Source organism: Hirundo rustica, chromosome 5 (genome assembly GCF_015227805.2).
Source record: "Hirundo rustica isolate bHirRus1 chromosome 5, bHirRus1.pri.v3, whole genome shotgun sequence".
NCBI classification, from domain to species: Eukaryota; Metazoa; Chordata; class Aves; order Passeriformes; family Hirundinidae; genus Hirundo; species Hirundo rustica.
In genome coordinates this window covers 69501734-69520074 of record NC_053454.1, presented here as the reverse complement: position 1 = coordinate 69520074, position 18341 = coordinate 69501734, and the positions used below count along the sequence as shown (strand labels likewise).

At 40.0% G+C, this 18341-nt stretch overlaps 1 long non-coding RNA gene across 1 annotated transcript; it reads right to left on the bottom strand.

Annotated features, from left to right (window-relative positions):
• Positions 1-609: 609 nt before the first annotated feature.
• Positions 610-17503, bottom strand: LOC131378561 (uncharacterized). Its single transcript, XR_009207873.1, has 4 exons — positions 17426-17503; positions 14276-14355; positions 5745-5809; positions 610-1957 (listed from the first exon to the last, which is right to left on the bottom strand). It is a non-coding gene; the product is annotated as an uncharacterized LOC131378561 (long non-coding RNA).
• Positions 17504-18341: the final 838 nt, after the last annotated feature.

Below are 18341 nucleotides of genomic sequence, written 5' to 3'. Positions count from 1 at the left end.
TACCTTCTAGAAGACATAAAACATATTTGCTATATGCTAAAATAGAAAGTGCTATTATCCACAGTTGATGTACATGTTCAGATTAAAAAAAAAAAAACCCACACAAGTCCATATTGTTATTTGACATATACGGTTTTTACTAATCATCCTACGCTACAGTAATATTATGGGTTGTGATCAAATATTTGCTAACCCAATTGATATTTTGTATTCTAATCTGTGACTTTTTTTTCTAACCCAGGAAGAAAAAAATTGTTTTACAACCTCCATCTAAGAGGAGATTCATAGAAAGACAACGCACAGATCCTGAAAATAAAAGTGCTGCACCAATATGACAGAAGCTTGGATGGTGTTGGAAGAGAGTTCTAGGCCTATCTTCAGACTCTAATCTGTAGATACACACATCTTGGTTCATCTCCCTGGGTTCTCTTTGAGGCCACAAGAGAAGAGACGTCCATTTAACCACAGAACTAATTCCATTTATTTCAAGGTTCATTTAACCACAGAACTAATACCTCAAAGATGGCTCATGGCATAGTACAGACCTAATTTTTTTCCGCTGATTCTACAGGAAGTTTCAGGCAACCAGTTTCACCCTAAAAATCTCAGCTGATGTAAAATCTGTTTCCTCAAGGACAAATAAGCCAAAAGACCAATACAGATATTTTGAGCAAATTCTCTCCATCAATTTAAAAAAAAAAAAATCAGAAGATAAACTAGCATCAGTGGGAATACCAGTGGCAATGATTTTCCCATTTGAGTCCCAGATACCTTGTTATGAACTGAGGAAACTCTCAAGCTAAGTATAAACATTACATAATCCTCATGCTCTGTTTGTCTGGATTCCTCCATAAAAAGTGGCACACAAGAAGCGTAGGTGAAAAATTATTAGAGAATTGAAATTATACACTGCATCATTGGTAAGAGCAACTTAACTTACATCATGTGGATTAAGGGCAGAAACTTAGAAGTTATTTTCAAATGGAAAAACCATAGTCCAGCAACATCTGTGCGGCTTGTAGAGTTCGCAAAGTGAGGTGTCTGTCAGACAAAAAACTGGCTTATCCTGACAGATCTCACTTCTACAGTAAGACCTTTGCTGGCGGCAGGGAAATGCCAGAGCAGTGTTAACCCCACGGCACCAAAATAACAGCAAGGCAGCTTGTCCTGTCTGGGTTATCTGACGGGTTAACAAACAACAGATAAGCTCTTGTGAGGGATGAGACACACTGCTACACTTCTGAATGAGGCAAAGAGGAGACTGTTCATGCAGCAGCCCTTGGACAGTTCAGAACAGGAAGTGAAAAATGTGCTTTACACTGCAGCCGAGGAGAATTATCCTTCCTTTCTGGGGTCTCCGGCAAAAAGTACCCAGGGAGACTTGAGAGGAGCACCCAGGACTGTGGAACTGGGGATAAGAGCATGCTGAATGACACTGCCACTGTCTGCCATAACTACCATGGACAAGGTGTATGGACTGCTCCAGCTGACACCACACCAGCCCTCCTGCCCTGGGAAACCTCTAGGATGGATAAAACCCAGGCATGGGCTGAGTGAACTCAGACATCTTGGAGGAACAGCCATTGACTGTGGAAATGTTACCTGTGCTTGCGTCTACACAAACATAGCTAGAAAGTATAGGATTTGGGCATGAAGCAAATAGGACAGAATAATCTGGTAATGTCATGGTTTTGGCCACAATGGGGTTAATTTTTGCAGTAGCCAGGAGGGACAGGCTTAGGCACAGAGGGTATTTTACACAACCTCTGGTCATTTTTTGGGAGCAGGGAAGGAGTGGCTGGTCATGATGAAAGGAGAATTTGGGTAACATCAGTTTATTATCTATGTTGTAGCTGTTATTGTTGGTTTGCTTATTCCACTGCTGCTTCCAGTAAGCTCTTCTTATCTCAAACTGTAATCTTTGACTTGTGTGCCTTCAATTCTCTTCTCCAGCCCACTGCAGGGGAGAGGGAAAGGGGATGGGGGAGTGAGTGAGCAGCACCTGGTTTGGAATGCTTTGGTGCAAACATAAATTGGAAATACCATCCCTAAACCACAACAGTTATGTAACCTTGCTCTATATTCTGTCCATATTATACAAGTATCATAAAGCTGCAATTGGCCAAAAAATAAAATCATAGAACAAATCAGTACCTTCAAGAAAGAAAAAGCCTTAAGCTTTTCTGAAATGTGTATTGGTAATTTCAACACATTAAATTTTTACATAATTTAAAGGCTTAGTTCAGCAAGACAATTAACTCCCTGAGGACTTACCTGGTTTTGCAAAAATTAGTTTACAGCTGATAAAGTATGAACCTGGACAGTCTAAGCTTTCACTTATGAATGATAAATAGTATACCCATTAAAAAGAAAAAAGCTTTATCTTTTTGTTTTTATGCCATTTTTGGGTTTGTTGAGGTTCCTTTTTGGGTCTGGGTTTTTTTTTTAAATGTGCTTCAAGTTCCCAAGCTAGAATAAAATAAGTGGCAGCTTCTGCTACCTGCAGTGGTGGTGTTACATCACGAGCACAAAGCCATCACCCTGCCTGACACCATTCATAACAAGGGTAGTCTGTGCTGAGAGGCCCTAGAGTGAATCTGAGGGTTGTGTCAGGCCTGGATTAACCTACACTGACAACTGGATGTAGAAAGGTAGTGAAATGTCTGTTTATACCTGGCTCAACTGCAGTCAGAGCCACATGGCTCAGGCATTACCTTTTATAAATAATTAAATCTGCAAAAAATTTTTCTTTATCACTCCCAAAAGATACTCAGTTTAGTATTCTCTCTGAAATTGCACACTATAATATTTTGCCTTCAAAACAGCTGAAGAAACAAAGAAACATACTATTCTCATCCACATTCCAAAAAAAGCAATGAGATGCTCTGCTCACCCCAGGTTTCCTGAGCATAGGCCATTCTTCATTTAAACTAAGTTTAATAAATTATTATGAGGAAATACTAGTACTCTTCTGAATAATAATAAATGAAAATAAGTTTCAGCATAGACTACATTTTTGTTCTTAATAAATTTTCAGCATTAGCAACTACAAAGTCATTGCATGTTTTATTGTTTTTGAAAGCTAAAGATCGAAGGCAGTCTCAAAATGACAAAGGAATCTGTTGAAAACCTTTCAAAAAGCAAACGTAGCGTCAGGGGCTTCTATCCATCATAAAACCAATAAGGATGGTATTGTAGCCACTGACCCAGTTGCTAAATTAGTCTTTAGAGTAAAATGCATTTATAATCTGTTAGAAGCCAAATGCTATAAGGGGAATTAAATATCCTTTATTGAGAAAGGATTCATGTCTTGACTCTTCATTTTGGAACCTATTATTTTTTAACCAGGTTATTCCTTTTTACACTCAGGTTTATGTGAGCATTTTCATCCCGGAATAGTAATTTTCAAAAATGTACAAACATTAGCAGTCCACAAAACAATGTTTCGCCTAAAGAACAAGGCTGGTTGAACAGCATCGACCTGAGAGGAGAACAGACCAAGCCTCTCCCTTAAATGGCTAAACACCCAAAGACATCTCTCCTTTTTGCCCATTTCAGAAGTGCCTCAGCCCGAATCCCAGCGGCCTGGTGACTAGACAAAGCTAATTCCAAAGCCTGACTGTACCTTCGGTTCCCTCCAAGCTCTGCAATTCCCACAGCAAGGCTGCAGGTCTGACCCCAGCACACACACGGCCAAGGCTGTGGGTGGAGCCCTCTGCAGCTCCCACCAGCCTCTCAGCCCAGGTCTCCTTTCCTCCTACCCAAGCCTTTCCTTGGTGTGGCCCTACGAGGTGACCTGGGATGCGTGCCTGGGCAAAGAGCTGCGTGGAAGTGTGCCTCAGCTCCTGACCCTGGGAGCGCACAGCAAGCAGCTGTTTCCAGGTTATGCCAGGGATGAGACTAAAGCAGGGTGAATTTCTGTCCCCAGTGCAGTTATTAGACTGAGAGCAGTTTGCTGTACTGGAACCTGATTTCAGGGGTATTTCTGAATTTTACCTAGCAGCTCTTTAATAACAAAGATAAGCAGTTCTGAAAAAGACTATTACTCAAAGCCAAACCTGCAGCGTGTGGCCGAGATGTCTCTTTTTGCTACCTTAGAAAGTAATCTTTTGCCCGATGCCTCTCTTGGCCTCAGAAAAACTGCATTGCTTGCTGAGGACAAGGCAGTTTCTACAGTAACAGGTACTCACTGCTTAGCAGCTGGCAATATCCCCCAGGGCAGGTGGAAGTCTCACCTGTGAATATCTTGCCTGGAAGAATGAGCCAAGACCCCAACAAAGAAATGCAGATCTTCAGAAGAACCTTCCCCCAGCAGAGTCCGATGAATTACTCTGTACAACGTCAGCCTATTCTGATCTAAGTAGTCCCGAATCTGCACCTCTTCCTTTTACAAATAGTTCAGTTGTTTCCTGCGTTAAAATCTCCCCATGAGTGAAAAGTGAGGAATCAGGGCAAAATTACTCCAGGAATATACAAATCCAGCAGCTGAATCCAATTGAAAAATTGTTTGCATAAGCCTGTCAGCATCACCCAGCAAACTGTTGTTTAAGTATTAGGATACAGGAGTTACTTTGCCGCTTCTCCACTTCCTTTGTAAAGTAAGTCCACAAATCATCTCCACTGTGATGCTCAAAAGCACTCTATCTCCCACCCATATTCTAGTTCTTTGATAGCATTTTGTCACACCCTTCAAAAAAGGCTGTTTGCATTTAATGTATGCAAATCTCAAACTGTTGGCTTCATTCGTACCACCTGCTTGGGGAAGTGTGTGAAGTGTTGCATTCAAAAATGGAATATAGGTATACATTTTCAGCAGCTGACTAGAATAAAAACAGACCAAAATTACCTTCTTCCACAACAGTCTACAGACACCAATCAGAATTAAGTCCTGCTCTTCTCCTACAGTTAAGTTACTAAAGTATTAGCTAATAACAACTGGATGGATCATTTCAAGTCAGGTATGTGCACAAAGAAGTTACCCACCTATGCTGAGAACATGACTGCCTCCATTTATTCCACTTTTTGGGAATCTCAATCACCCCAGTGATTTCTTTAAAGTATAAGAAAAGAAACAAAAAACCCAGTAACTACTACATACTTTGGTAAGTAACATGGGATTCCATATTTGGACATTATGTATTGATACAAATATTTTAAATCGATACACATACATTAAAACATCTATCATAAATTTTAATACATGTATATTGCAATCTATAGTGTAGAACAAAGAAAAGCAGTCAAAACCAGGAACAGTTACTAACTCTTCACACTCAGGATTTTTGTTGTTTGTTCAATGTATCTCTGTCCTTTACCACCTAATTCATCTTGGAAAAATATATTATAGCTGAATTTAAACAAATATAGACTCATTAATATTTACTATCCCACTATAAACTTAATTCTTTTGTAGATCTGAGTTTTGGTTTTCCCCTTAGTTTGGTTCAAATATTAGCATTCAAGTTCCCTTTACCTGTCAAAGGGGCAGAAAATAGGTCTGCATCTTGCAGAAAAATTGCTATGTCTGTGTGAAACACAACACTAAAAATATGAACAACCCCCAAAAATAAAGGATAATTCAAAACTTAGTTGCCCAAGGGAAAAACAGTACAATGTTGCTGAACGGGATGCATGTCAAAAAGGGGTGTAAAACTTTCAAATGAGCAAGCTCATTCCAGGACAATATACAAGGTAAAAAATCTGGGAATTAATTTTTTGCAAAGACATTAATCTCCATGACATACCTTACAGATAAACCTTTAGACCTGTGGAGCTGCCAACACAATAAGCAGTTCTCTGCATACAGACACTAAAAAAAAAAAAAGCTAGCTTCAGTTGTATCATTCTTTAGAGCAAGGAAGGATCTCAAAACACATTCAGGTGTGCTTTTACCGTACAATTTTAGTTATTGACTAACCCTCTGGCTCATAACAGCCTGTATTCTTCCTGGGGAAATCACTGAAACCGAACACTGAAAAAGTGGTAATGTAAGCTGCTGTATTCAGTGATCTTCAGTGACAGCTGACCCAGAATTCCTTGGATGCCTTTTGTTTCAATATCTGGTGAGATAAAAGATCATCACATCCTGCTACTGATACTATTTCCATTAGCATCTTGATTCTGTGTGAGTCAGGAAGAGCCACTGGCAGAAACCCAGCACACCGCAGGTGGATGTGTATTATCTTCAAAACTCACCTCCACACAACTGGCACTTGACTCTGCTAGCATACCACATTTAAAATGTAATTAAAATCATGACACATCATCAAGCCCAATTACAAGAGGGTTTTTAGCTGTCAGACCACAAACCCAACAGGCAAACCTGGCAACTCAGTGCAGGGCACAACTCGCTGCTAGATTCTAATTTACACAAGTGGACATCTGTTTGCTTTTTCCCAGGATGCACATAAGGATGAGATGGGATTCCTGAGCAGTGCACTGGAGAAGTTTGCACAGGTCTTAAGCTGCTCCAAAGGTATCATAAGCCTCACACTGTTTTCCTGCACCTTTTTATGTGTGTCAACATAAGAAAGGTTTGCACACAGACAGTTAAGCACTGTGGTGACTTGGAGAGTTTGATGCGTCACCAGATGCCTCACTCTAAGAAAACCCTCATCTGCTTGCCATGGCTGCCCTTCTGGATACCAGGAGAGTATTCACAAATAAAATAAAGAATTCATAGAGCAGGCTGCAGGTACAGAGAGATTGGCACCTCTGGCAGGACAGAATTGGCAGCTTTCTTGCCCCAGCAGAACTACTCTGAAAAATCCAACACACACAAAAAATCCGCCACTGGCAGTGGCATTGAAAATGTCACACTCAGTATATTTGATCATGGACTGCAAAATAACACTAATGCTTCTGGATCCCTACATAAACAAATCTAAAACCCTTCTTAACAAGAACAGGCACAATATTCCAGAACAGAGGTGCCTGGAGTGTATGTAGGAAACACAAGAAAGCAAGACTTATATACATGTTTAGAAGAACCACATAATATTGAAGACTTAGAAGCTTGCCTGTAGCACTTGCTATCATGTGTTGTCACATATTTGTGGTAGAATAACATGGGAAGGAATAGCAGAAATTTATCCTTAATGATATAAAAAGTATATAACCTGCCTAAAAGCAGAGTCATTGTAGTAAACTGCAAGGGGAAAAAAAAAAAAAAAAAAAAAAAAAAACAAACCCCAAAAAGCCCTAAAATCAAAAGGAACAAACTCCAAAATAAAAAGCAGAACCAGAAGTGTTATTGTGATTCACTCTGAATTCACAGAATTCTAATCCGTGTCATATACAGTCACGCTTCAACTTTTGCAAGACTCATGGTGGGCATTTTAGGGCACTGAGTAATTGGCATAAAGGTAAAAAAATTAAATTGAAGGAAAAGTAAAACACACAAGCACACAACTCCTCCCTACCCATCCCTCAATCCCCTTGCTGAAGGCAAATCCCCGAAGTGAAATAAAACTATTATGTTTGGACTGAAAGCCTGCAACACATCAGAACTTTGTGAACTCGCTTGGTAAGGTTCAAAGCACAGGTCAGCTGACAGGCCTCCCTGGTACATTGAGAATAAAGAGACCCATTAAGTAAGACAAAAGACAGTTCCAAGACGCAGTTCCAGCACACATCATTTTGAGTGCACACTGTTCCCTAAACCTAATTGCCTGAGAAAAAGCAATAATGTCTTGAGATGGCCATTGCAGGGCCATGCAGCAACTTCACCATCCTGAGCCACCTCCAAATCCTGCAGCAGCAGCAGAGGGGAGACAAGGACCAGCACAGTCAGCAATCAATCCTTCAGGTTGGCATGATGCAGTCTTGCAATAAAGGGGAGCATAAAAAGACTTTTTGCACGCTAATAGCCCACCTCTGGGCACATACATGACCATTTGTTTAACAGCTGGATGGTAACATAATAAGCCAAGCTGTATAATTTATACAGTTGGAAGGCAAGTAACACAAGTGGACAGCTCTGAGGGGATATAAGCTCACTACTGTTACCTTAGAGTGTTTGGTGACAAATTTATTTCTGTGATCTTCGGGGGTAATTAGGGTTTTTTTTTTCCCTTTTGTAATCTGGTGCAGTGGTTAAGACAGTTTGTTCATGGGACCTCAGCTCATATGCCTCTCAGCCTATTTAAGTGCTCATTAAAAGGAAAATAAACTAAACTGTTTCACTTGTGGATCCAAATGACATGGTATTGGGTGAACATGTAGAAACAGGACTCCTACTGCACTTGTAGAACTCACTACATTTGTTCCAGGGGAGTATCATCACATCCTGTTACCACAGGAACCACTAATTCAGATAGGGCAATACAAGCGATTGACAAAAGGGGAAAATCCAAAGAAAACGTGGCATAAACAAACAATGAGGCACAGTAAATGTTTAATTGTCATGCTGGCCCATCTTGTACCGGTATTTGAAACCACAGATTTTTGGCAATGAAGACGTTATAGCAATGCATATGGTCACAGACCCCAAGTACTCACTCACAGCTGTACAAAAAGGCTGGAGGCAAGAATGCCCCAACACTGCCCTACTTCCTTTTACTGCCCATTGAAAGGCAGAAGCATCTTTCCTGAAGCTTCACATTTTAATTCTGGATCACTTAGTAATGCAAAATAGCTTTTTAGCAATTTCCAAACCAAAATTTTTAAGCCAAATATGAGGAATTTCTCAAATATATCAGGCCATAATTCACTTTTTAGTCTAGAAGTTAACAACTTGGCTTTTGAGTCCTTTTATGTTTTCATTCTCATTTCAACATATAGCAGGTCAACAGATCATGCAGATGAAGAAACCAGGCCTGATAGTGAGAATTCAACACTTCCAAACCAGTTTGTGAAATGGTCACTGTGCACACTCCATTTGCTTTAGGTGACTGAAATCACAGCATCGGCACTAGAGACCTGATGAGGTAAAGGAGCCGTGACAGCTGGAATAACACTGGAATAGCTTAAAACCTTGAAAATATGCTGCAGTTTATATATATGTATAGTATCTACGAGACAAAGACTACACTCTTATCTCAGTGCTAATTGATTTCCACTGAACTGAGTAGTAATTGGATAATTTAAAAGCTTAATTTAAAGAAATACAATTAAAAAGACATATTTCTCTTGTATTGACTATTAAAATAATACAATTTTATAGTCATAATAGATAGCCTAATAACAATTCTATATGTTTTTAATACAAATTATTTTGAAGTTGCATGTGGTTTTTCATTTCACTTATTTGAAAACAAATGCCAGTGTAATTGAAGCATTTGGGGGGGGGGGGGGGGGGGGGGCATCTCAACAATCAAATGTAATAAAGAAAGTTAAATATGTGTGAGATAGAAAGTCCCTTACGCATTCTTACCTTCTCTGTGCTTGAAGCAGTAGTTAGTTCTGAGTTTGTTTACTTAATAGTTGATACAGGAGCAATAGATTTTTAAATACTGGAATGGCTTTAATTTCAAAAACTGGGCAGAAACACCAATTAACGTAGTGGTTTCACATTCACTAAATTCTGGTCTTAGTGCTCTCGCTCTACTGACTTCATGCTGTTTCCTCTTCATGCTCACTATGTCTCTCTTTTCTCTCTCAGAGAAGGGCCAAGCTCTGGAAGCTTCATGTTGCCAGGAAAGGGTTAAATCTGTCCAGAGTCTCTTCTCTCCCGCGGTAGCTCATGGTATTAGATGTTCAAGGCTGCACTGGTCAGGGAGGAAGCACTCACACAGAAACATCAGAGATCAGAGCACCCGGGCAGTCTGGAATCACAAAAACCAGGCAGGATCATAAATGCCTTCTCAGCCCACCCCTCAGTGTAAATCGGGGCGGCCTCAGCCTAAGTGGTGCCCATAGCTCTTACCAGGGGCCCGGCAGAGATCTCTGCTCCAGGGAAGTTTGGAGAAAGTAGCTGTTGTAAAGCAGCGACCTCTCCTTCCTCCTCCTTCACCCGGGAGCCGATGGAATCCGGCCAGGCCTCAGGCCAGCTCCACCCCAAAAAGGGGGGAGCAGCAGGCCCAGCTCGATGTTACTTGTCTCTCTCTGGCCAAAGGGAAAAAGGTAAAGGCCCACCTACAGGAAATCAAGGGGTTTTATATGGTACTTCCCAGAGTCATAGCTGACAATTTTCAGTGGTCAAAACAGGTGTCAATATTCCAGCTAACCTTCTGATAGGTCCCTGTCCTTTCTAAAGTAATTCCCAGGTCCTGTCCCAGAAAATCATTCTGCATTCTTCTATAACTAAAAAAACCAAACTGTACTAACCCATGACAAATACCCTTCTCTCTCTACTGCTTTCTCCATTCCATTAAATACAACCACCAGGAAATCTTTGTCACACATCCATAAGCTAATTCAGATATTTCAGCAGTACTTAAAAAGCTGCTATGCATGTAATGGAAATCTTGCTGTTCTCAAACTGCATGTGGGGGGGTGGGGGGTAACCTATGGGACTGATAATACACAATTGCATCTTTCAGTGCTCCATTGCCAGTTCAGCTCCGAGTCTCCAGTGGTGACAAGTTGTTACCATCAGCTGAAAACCGTGTTACTTGGTGGTGTTTGCCCAGTCTCCCCTGGGCAAATGCTCTTGCGGCAAAAACACACACATTTGGCAATTAATATGCACATGGTTTGTTAGCCTTGCCACAGAGGGTCAAGAACTTCACTCCTCTGCCCTCTCTCATTCTGAAGTTTGTTTTTTGTTGTTGTTGTTGTTGTTCCCCTCCCTCCATATCAGGGTTAGGCTGTAGTTCTAAATATGACAAGTTATATTGTAGAGCACTATGAACTGTCTGCTCTCTGAATAAATCACAGAACTGCAATGAATATCCAGGATTCTCAATCTGTTACACATAAGAACCAAATTCATTAATTATACTCAAAGAAAGGGACCTAAATGGTGCTTCCATGTCAAAAGTTAATAAATAAAAAAGCAAATTTTCATATATTAATTTCATTGCTAAAGCTGTAAGTCATTTATCAAGTCTTACTTAATTTCTGAGAGTTGCTCTTCCCTGCATTTAAGCATCAATAACTGAAACCTTGAGCAGCTCTATTTCTTAGGCTTTGTTCTTTCTCTATCCTTTTTTTTTAAACCCCTTTTTTCACAAAGAAATTGCAAAGAAAAACTACCATGTGCCCTGAGTTTTGAAGCAATTCATATTTGTTTCCCAATTGGAAACAGGCAATTTAATAATAACTGTAACATTAAAGACTTTTCCTTACCTTAGGCTTACACACCAAAAACTGAATTAACTTGCTAGTGTTTACACTCAGCCTTTATTCAAACATACTGTTATGCTACACCCACTGGCAGAAGATGATTTTAAGCAACCTCAGTTATGTATTACGTGTGGGCACAGAGAACACTGACTGTTAGGTCATCAGGTCTCCCAGTGTGTTAATTTAAAAGATAAGAATATGAAATACAAGAGGTCTATTCTAGCTCCTTCAAAAAGCAAGCTTGAAAAATGTACATTGCATTTTTTTTATTAGCTGAGGGCAAACCACTTTTATTTTTTTTATACAGGTCTTTGATGCATAGCCTAATGCAGGCCTCAGCAAAAAGATAGCAAATCTTAGAATTTATTATTGTCAATAGTCTGCATGACCTTTACTTTAACTGCATCTTGGCTGTCAGTAATAATCCAAGGCTGCACTTTCAATGATAGAATGAGAGATTTTGCATATTGAGTCTCCAGGTCTCCTTGAGAGCATTCAGAAATCACAGTCATTTATTCCTATTGGCAGGGCAAGGTCTGTTAGGAAAGCTCATTCTTCTTTACTTGAAGATGAAGAGTGGAGAAACTCCATTTTTGCCCTGAATCAAGTACTAAATACTGTAGTTTTCTCAAATAAATCAACAAAGAGGCTTCTAGGTCCAGGGTCTGAAATGTTTTTTCATTCAGGGCACCTGTTCTCTAATGCTTCTCTTCACCTTTGCAACATACAATTTTAGTAGTAGATAAAATAGAACTTCAACACGGATTTGGGGATTTTACATTCTCACCTTTCTTCATTTGTGGTTTGTTTTACCTGACAGGCTAGAGAGTTTGCAAGTTCAGAGGGAATCTAGCAAGGATAGGATTGCAAGGGCAACAATAATAATAAATAACAGGCTTGCCCTCTCCCTAGAGATGTTTTTAAAACCAAAATTTACTTAAGCTGTATAAGACATATGTGTAGCTGTGTAATGAAATAAAAATGTCTCAGGCTAGGAGCAGATTACCCCAGGCAGTTCTTTGCTGCTTGAGCTGCCTGGACCAGCCAAACCCAGCCCAAATTACAGCTGTCGTAGCATGACAGCACATAGAACATATGCTATGGCCTTCCTGTGCAGGTTGTCCTGTTCAACAAATATGCAAATACTTTCAGGACATTCTGTGGGACACAAAGAAAGAAGGAAAGAGTGTTTTCCTACAGTGTCTGTAATAAAGACAGAATCTGAACCTCATCTCTTAAATTCCTCCCCTGGCAAGGTTTTATATTTCTAGCACCACGTAGGAGATTGTTCCTGATCTCCACAGGAGCTCTCTTCAGATCCATGAAGAGAAGAATTAAGGCAGGGGAAGGAAGTGATTCACCCTCAGAGACAACAGCAGCATCCCAAAAAGAGTGCCTAGATTTAAGGTCCAGCAAAGGCAGGTAGCTGTTCCCCTGCAGAGTGATTTACTGAAGCCCACAGGGTTCTGCAGACACTTCAGGAGCTGTAACATAAGCTTAGTCCCAAATTTCACAATTTGGCATGAATTAAGTCTTCCACTGGGGTAAATAAAAAGCACCCCCAACTCTTCTCCTTTCATCACCATTTTATGGCAATTTATCACAAGAGAAATTCCAAAGGAAACAGCAGGCATGGGATGCTCCAGCTGCCTGGGTCTATCACAACCATATTTCTAGTGAGATTATGACTTTTTTCCAAAAAAGTTTACTTAGAAAAAGTGCAGTCTCAGGTCAACTGATACTATTTGCAAATTAATTTAGCTCATTGGTCCAGTGAACGAGTATCCATCTATATGAAGTGGCACACTGTGAACAGGAGAGACAAATAGCAAGTCCTACAGGCATAGCAAATATTTTTCTTTGCTCTCTACTTAAAATACAAGACCTTGTAGAGCATTTGTTTGGTTTGCCATTCTGAGCATAGATACAGATTCTGCAAAATAAAATTGACTGTCTTTCATAAACATAAAACATGCTGTGCACTCCACAAGAAGAGCATTATTATCTCCCTCTTTCTAGCCCATATAAAACTGGGTTGCAATTGGGACAGATTACTTCCTTAAAACAGTCTTTTCGTCCCTCTCCTTCAAGTCCTAACATTATTTTAAAAGCCTACTTTGTATCACAAGGTTTGAAGTTACCACAACAAGCACAAACTGAAATACTGCATAACTTTCCCATTTTACTCTTTAACCACCCACAAAATATTTGAGAGTAAAAACAAATCCAAAACAAGAAAATCCCACAAATAACTGATTCTTGCTTGTCCGCACAACTGCTGGCAGAAATCCTTGTGTGATCCCACACCTTCCTCCAGCTTCTTTGTTTGGCTTTCAAGAAGATCCTTACCAAATCTGTCTCGCTGACAGAGCTCTGACATAAGTCTCTGCAGATACACTCAACTACAGCATATGGATTGTGAGCTGAGAAATCAGCCAGGTTCCACTACGTGCTTTCTGCTGGCACAGTGGCATCTTGAAAAAAATGCCTTGAAGAAAAATCAAAATAATTCTGTGATGCCAAAAACTCCAAGAACATCACCACAGCATAGAACCTGTGTAACAGGTTGAAACAGATTCCTCAATCCAGCAAATGATCAATTTGTCACTGATTCTTTAAAGAATCAACCCCATGGAGTCTACTACACTGTCATGGTTCCCTAGCAGGATCCGGGCACAACCAATGAAAATAAACACCCCAACACCGTTGTACATCCCTGGAATCTTTTAGTCATTGCTATGATCTGCACCAGCCATGCACAGCACAAGGATTTTATAGAATCCTGTAAAAATCTTCAAATCTCTTTTTTTTCTGTTGGAGACCATGGGACTTTAACTAGCTCAGACTTACAGTATGTGTACAGAAAGTCCACAGAGTAAAAACTCCTTTTATTCCAAGCCACGTTTTACCCCTTTTTCCACATGGCCTGAATGAGGGAATGTATTAACTCTATAAAAGAGCATTTTTCTGCTCTCCACGTAGAGCCACGTCATCAATAAAAATGTATGAATACACCAGAAGATATTACTAGAATAACAAAGTGATTTACCAATGGCCTGATGATCTCTTCTGATTTACTGAATTTGTTATTTTTTCCCTTAGTGGCAGTGGGTTGGTTGTTTCCCCTCCCTGCAATAAAATGGAAAACCTGGTGATGCAGTGTGTATAGCATCTGCTGCAGATAACATTTAATATTTTTGTCAGAGTACTTCATCACTCAACCAGAAGCTTCCAAAATAAACATATGCATGTTGATACTTGATTCCCATTTCAACCCTTTTGTGTTTAAACACAGCACATGTCCCCACTGTTTCCAATTCATACAGCCTACCTTCCCCCCCCCCCCCCGCCCCCCAAGGGTCATAAAGACCCTGAGCCCATAAATCTTTTAGCAAGGAAGGACAAATATGACTCAGTAATCCACTTTACAATCATGGCGTCCCAAATATAAACTCTGATCACAATTGCAAAACACACTTAAATCCCCTAGCATTGCCAGTACTTCAGTATTTTCATTACCAGGTTACATTAGAAGATGGGTAAAATGCATTAAAACTTGACTTATGCTCCTTTGTGAGCAGTTGTTTTATTTACCATAGAATGTAAAGAGATCAGGAGGGGAAGGAGATGGTCCAAGCACCCCATTTTCAACAAAACCTGACCACAGTAATCATATTCTCCAGTTTTATATCATTCCCGTAGCAGTACACAGCTGCCTGTTGATGGCAGCTTGAGATGCCAGAGGTAAAGCTCATTAATCAGATGAGAATTCAATTTTAAGAAGTCAAATTTATTTTTATTCAATTTTAAACAATTTCTCTAGTAAGATATAGGGTTTGCAGGAAAATGTTGGCTTGGGTTTCCTTAGGATTTGTACGTATTTTATGCAAAATGTTAAAAATCAATGTTTCAAGGTAGAATTTGGACTTTTTTTTTTTTTTTTAAGTCCTTTGCTGCTCAACAGGACCTTTCCCACTACTTTCCAGTGAGTGCTAGGCTGAGGTGTAAAAGGAGTTCAGAGAGGATACCACAGCATTCAATTAAAAAATAAAAATAAATGGCTCACACTCCTTAAACCTGGCTTCAGGTTGGCTGCATACCCTCCTGTTGGATAGCAAAAACTCTTGGAAGCTTTCCCTACCTCTGGATGAACGCTTTGCCTCATGAAGAACACAGGACATGCAATTTAAAAGAGCTGGTGGTGGTGGAGCAGACCCTGTGAGGGAAAGTGTGCTGTCATGGCTTCCATGGATAGTCAGGAATTCCAGGTATATCCAGCCAGGGGGGCCTTAATGCCCCTAAATGGGCCATTTGAGGTTGGAAATTCCCAGTGAAACAAAGCACACACAGAGATGCCTGGCAGCCCTGTCCACTCAGGGGCGTCTGTGAGGTTTGGGAGGATCAGTGCCCTTGGGATGGGAAGTGCTGGCACTGTGGCCAACACCTGTGATTCTTTGTCCTAGACTCACAGAAAGGTTTGGGTTGGAAGCAAGCTTAAAGGTTTTCTAGTCCAACCCCCCTGAAATCAGCAAAGTCACTTTCCAATAAACAAGTGGTTCAGAGATCCATCACGTTGGCAAAAGCTGTTTGGAGAAAAAAATCCTAATCCTTTTTTGTCCATAACAGAATCGTCCCCCTGATCAATGGCAGTGCAACAGGTCAGGCTGCAGATGTGGGTATCACCTGGTTCTGGGTCACAGAAGTCAGGCTGAAAAAATTCAGAAAGTAGAAGGGTGTGTGACTAACTCAGTTGCAAAGGAGATGGCTGAGGCCTCCTGCAGCATAACTTAAACCCATCTTCTTCGTGAGGGAGGGGAAGATTTAGGAAGAAAGGGAAGAAAAACCTCTTCTTTTTACAAAGCGGGTTGGCTTTTTTAAAATGTGATTTTCAACCACCAATGATTTTTTCTTATCTTAATTCCTTAAAAAAAAAAAAAAAAAAGAGTCAGACGACTAAAATTTATAGACTGTACTAATCCTTAGAGTACAGATCCACTCTTTTGAAAGCCATAAATACTGAGTTAAAGAACCACAGGAAATTAGTTCTCTGAGTTATGTTAATTGCTTCCAACACTCCCGTATCTATCTACACAAGGAAGGAACACAATTTGAAGAAGACATCATAACATATCATGGTTAAAAAACCATTATGCCTAGAGTTTTTTTCTTACGAATTAAAAGGGGTTTGAACCACTTAAGAGGAAAAAAAGCCCAAGAGCATGCCTGAAACATGGCACAAAGTATGCACAAAGTAGAAACAATTGATTGGAATGCTCTGTTATCTGTCACTTTAAATCCCCCTCTCTAGCAGCAGCAAGGGAATGAAACCCAAGAAACGCAACTACAGAAAAAGGCAGAAAGAAAACAATGCACTGTGATTACAGTTCTGAATTCATGGATTAGAAAATAAACATTTCAGTATTAATAGACTGTCCTCAGAGAGCATGAAAATAGGTAAGTAAACTACATTAGCAGAAAAACATGCTGGCAACAATATTTTAAAAGTAGAAATCTCACAGTGTAACCAAAAATATAAGCAAGAACACTGTCAGAATTTAAAACATAATAAGCCTGCTATGTTAAAGGCCTGTGTTTGTCAAATTAACTGTTTATCTGATGCAAAACAGAAAAATGGTCATTAATGTACTGTTCAACTCAATGCACAAGTTGGAATAGTTTTCCCAGTTGTATCTCAAGTATTTTATGGTTTGTGATGAACAGTTTGTATTGTTGTACTGGTAGTTGAGCCAAAGTTTTCATTTGCTAAAAACAAAATAAGCATAATTTATCGCAATCAGTGTGAACTCTGAGCTTTCTTGGCTCTAATTCAAATGCCCCAGTCCTGCAACACACCTGCATTCAGCTCAGCACTGGGGCTGAACCAGGAAAATTATTAGGAAACAGGATATCATAGAATCATTGAGATTGCACGTGGAGATCACCGAACTCCAGAAAGTCACTGAATAAGCTACAATGATGTTGCAGCAGCCAAGACACAGACTCCTTGTTTATCACAGCGTGAAAAGGGTCCTGGTTTATTCCTCTTTACAGCTCAGCCATCCTGACTCCAACCATCCAAGCGCCTACTGCAGGTTTCCCTTGCAGCCTCTGACTGCAGGTATCAGTTTACAGACCCTGACTGCAGGATTTTACTCAGCTAGACTGTGACTGCAGGTTCCAGCTACAGACCCAGACTGACCTCAGAGCAGGGACTCTCTCTCTCCCCAGGATCCTTCTTCGTGCTCCTCTGGTTCCCACTTCCTCAAAGCTCCACCTCCTTCATGATTTTCCTCGCTAGCTAACCCCCTCCCTTTTATCACACTTTATTGGATACAGCTGTGACTCATCAGGGGCAAGGCTGTATTGTAATTAACACAGCTGTTACTAATCAGGGACGAGGTCACCTGTATTCCCTTCTCCTACACAACGGGGCATTGAGTAACCTGATAGATGTGTGTATTTATTTACAAATAGCTCTTTGTCAGAGGTAATCAAAATGCTAATTTTCTAAAGAAAGAGGGTGATGAATTTCCTAAACTTCCTATTAAAAATAAAATGTAAAGGGCTATGCAACTCACCTTGTATCTGAAAATACATGAAGAAGCTGATTTATTTCACTGAAATAATAACTAATTATTAATTTCATCTACCCCCCCCAAAAAAAAAAAAAAACAAAAAAAAAAAAAAAAAAAAACACCACAAAGCTTTCTTCTTTTCCATATCAAAATGACAAATACCTTGGAGATTTGGATCATACACAGATTCTGCCTTGCAAGATACATTCAAGGTTAATTTGAAAGCTAGCTAATAAAGATTTTCTTAGACAAACCTGTATCAAAAGCTTTCAAAATATGTTGTTTCTAAGGCTCCCTTAACTTGTCATGACTACCAGGCCTGCACAGGTCAGCCTGTGGTAGATGGGAATATAGCCAGGTGGCTGTGGCAGTGTCAGAAATTTATGTCAGTTTTATTATCTAGAATAAATGATAGTTAGGAATGGAAAAATGTGCAGTCCTGCAGAGAGTGGAGCTAAAACCTAAATCTCTGTGCTAGTTTCAAGTTTGTATAGCTGTGATGAATAGAAGACAGTCTGGCATGTCAGGGTTTTCTGTATG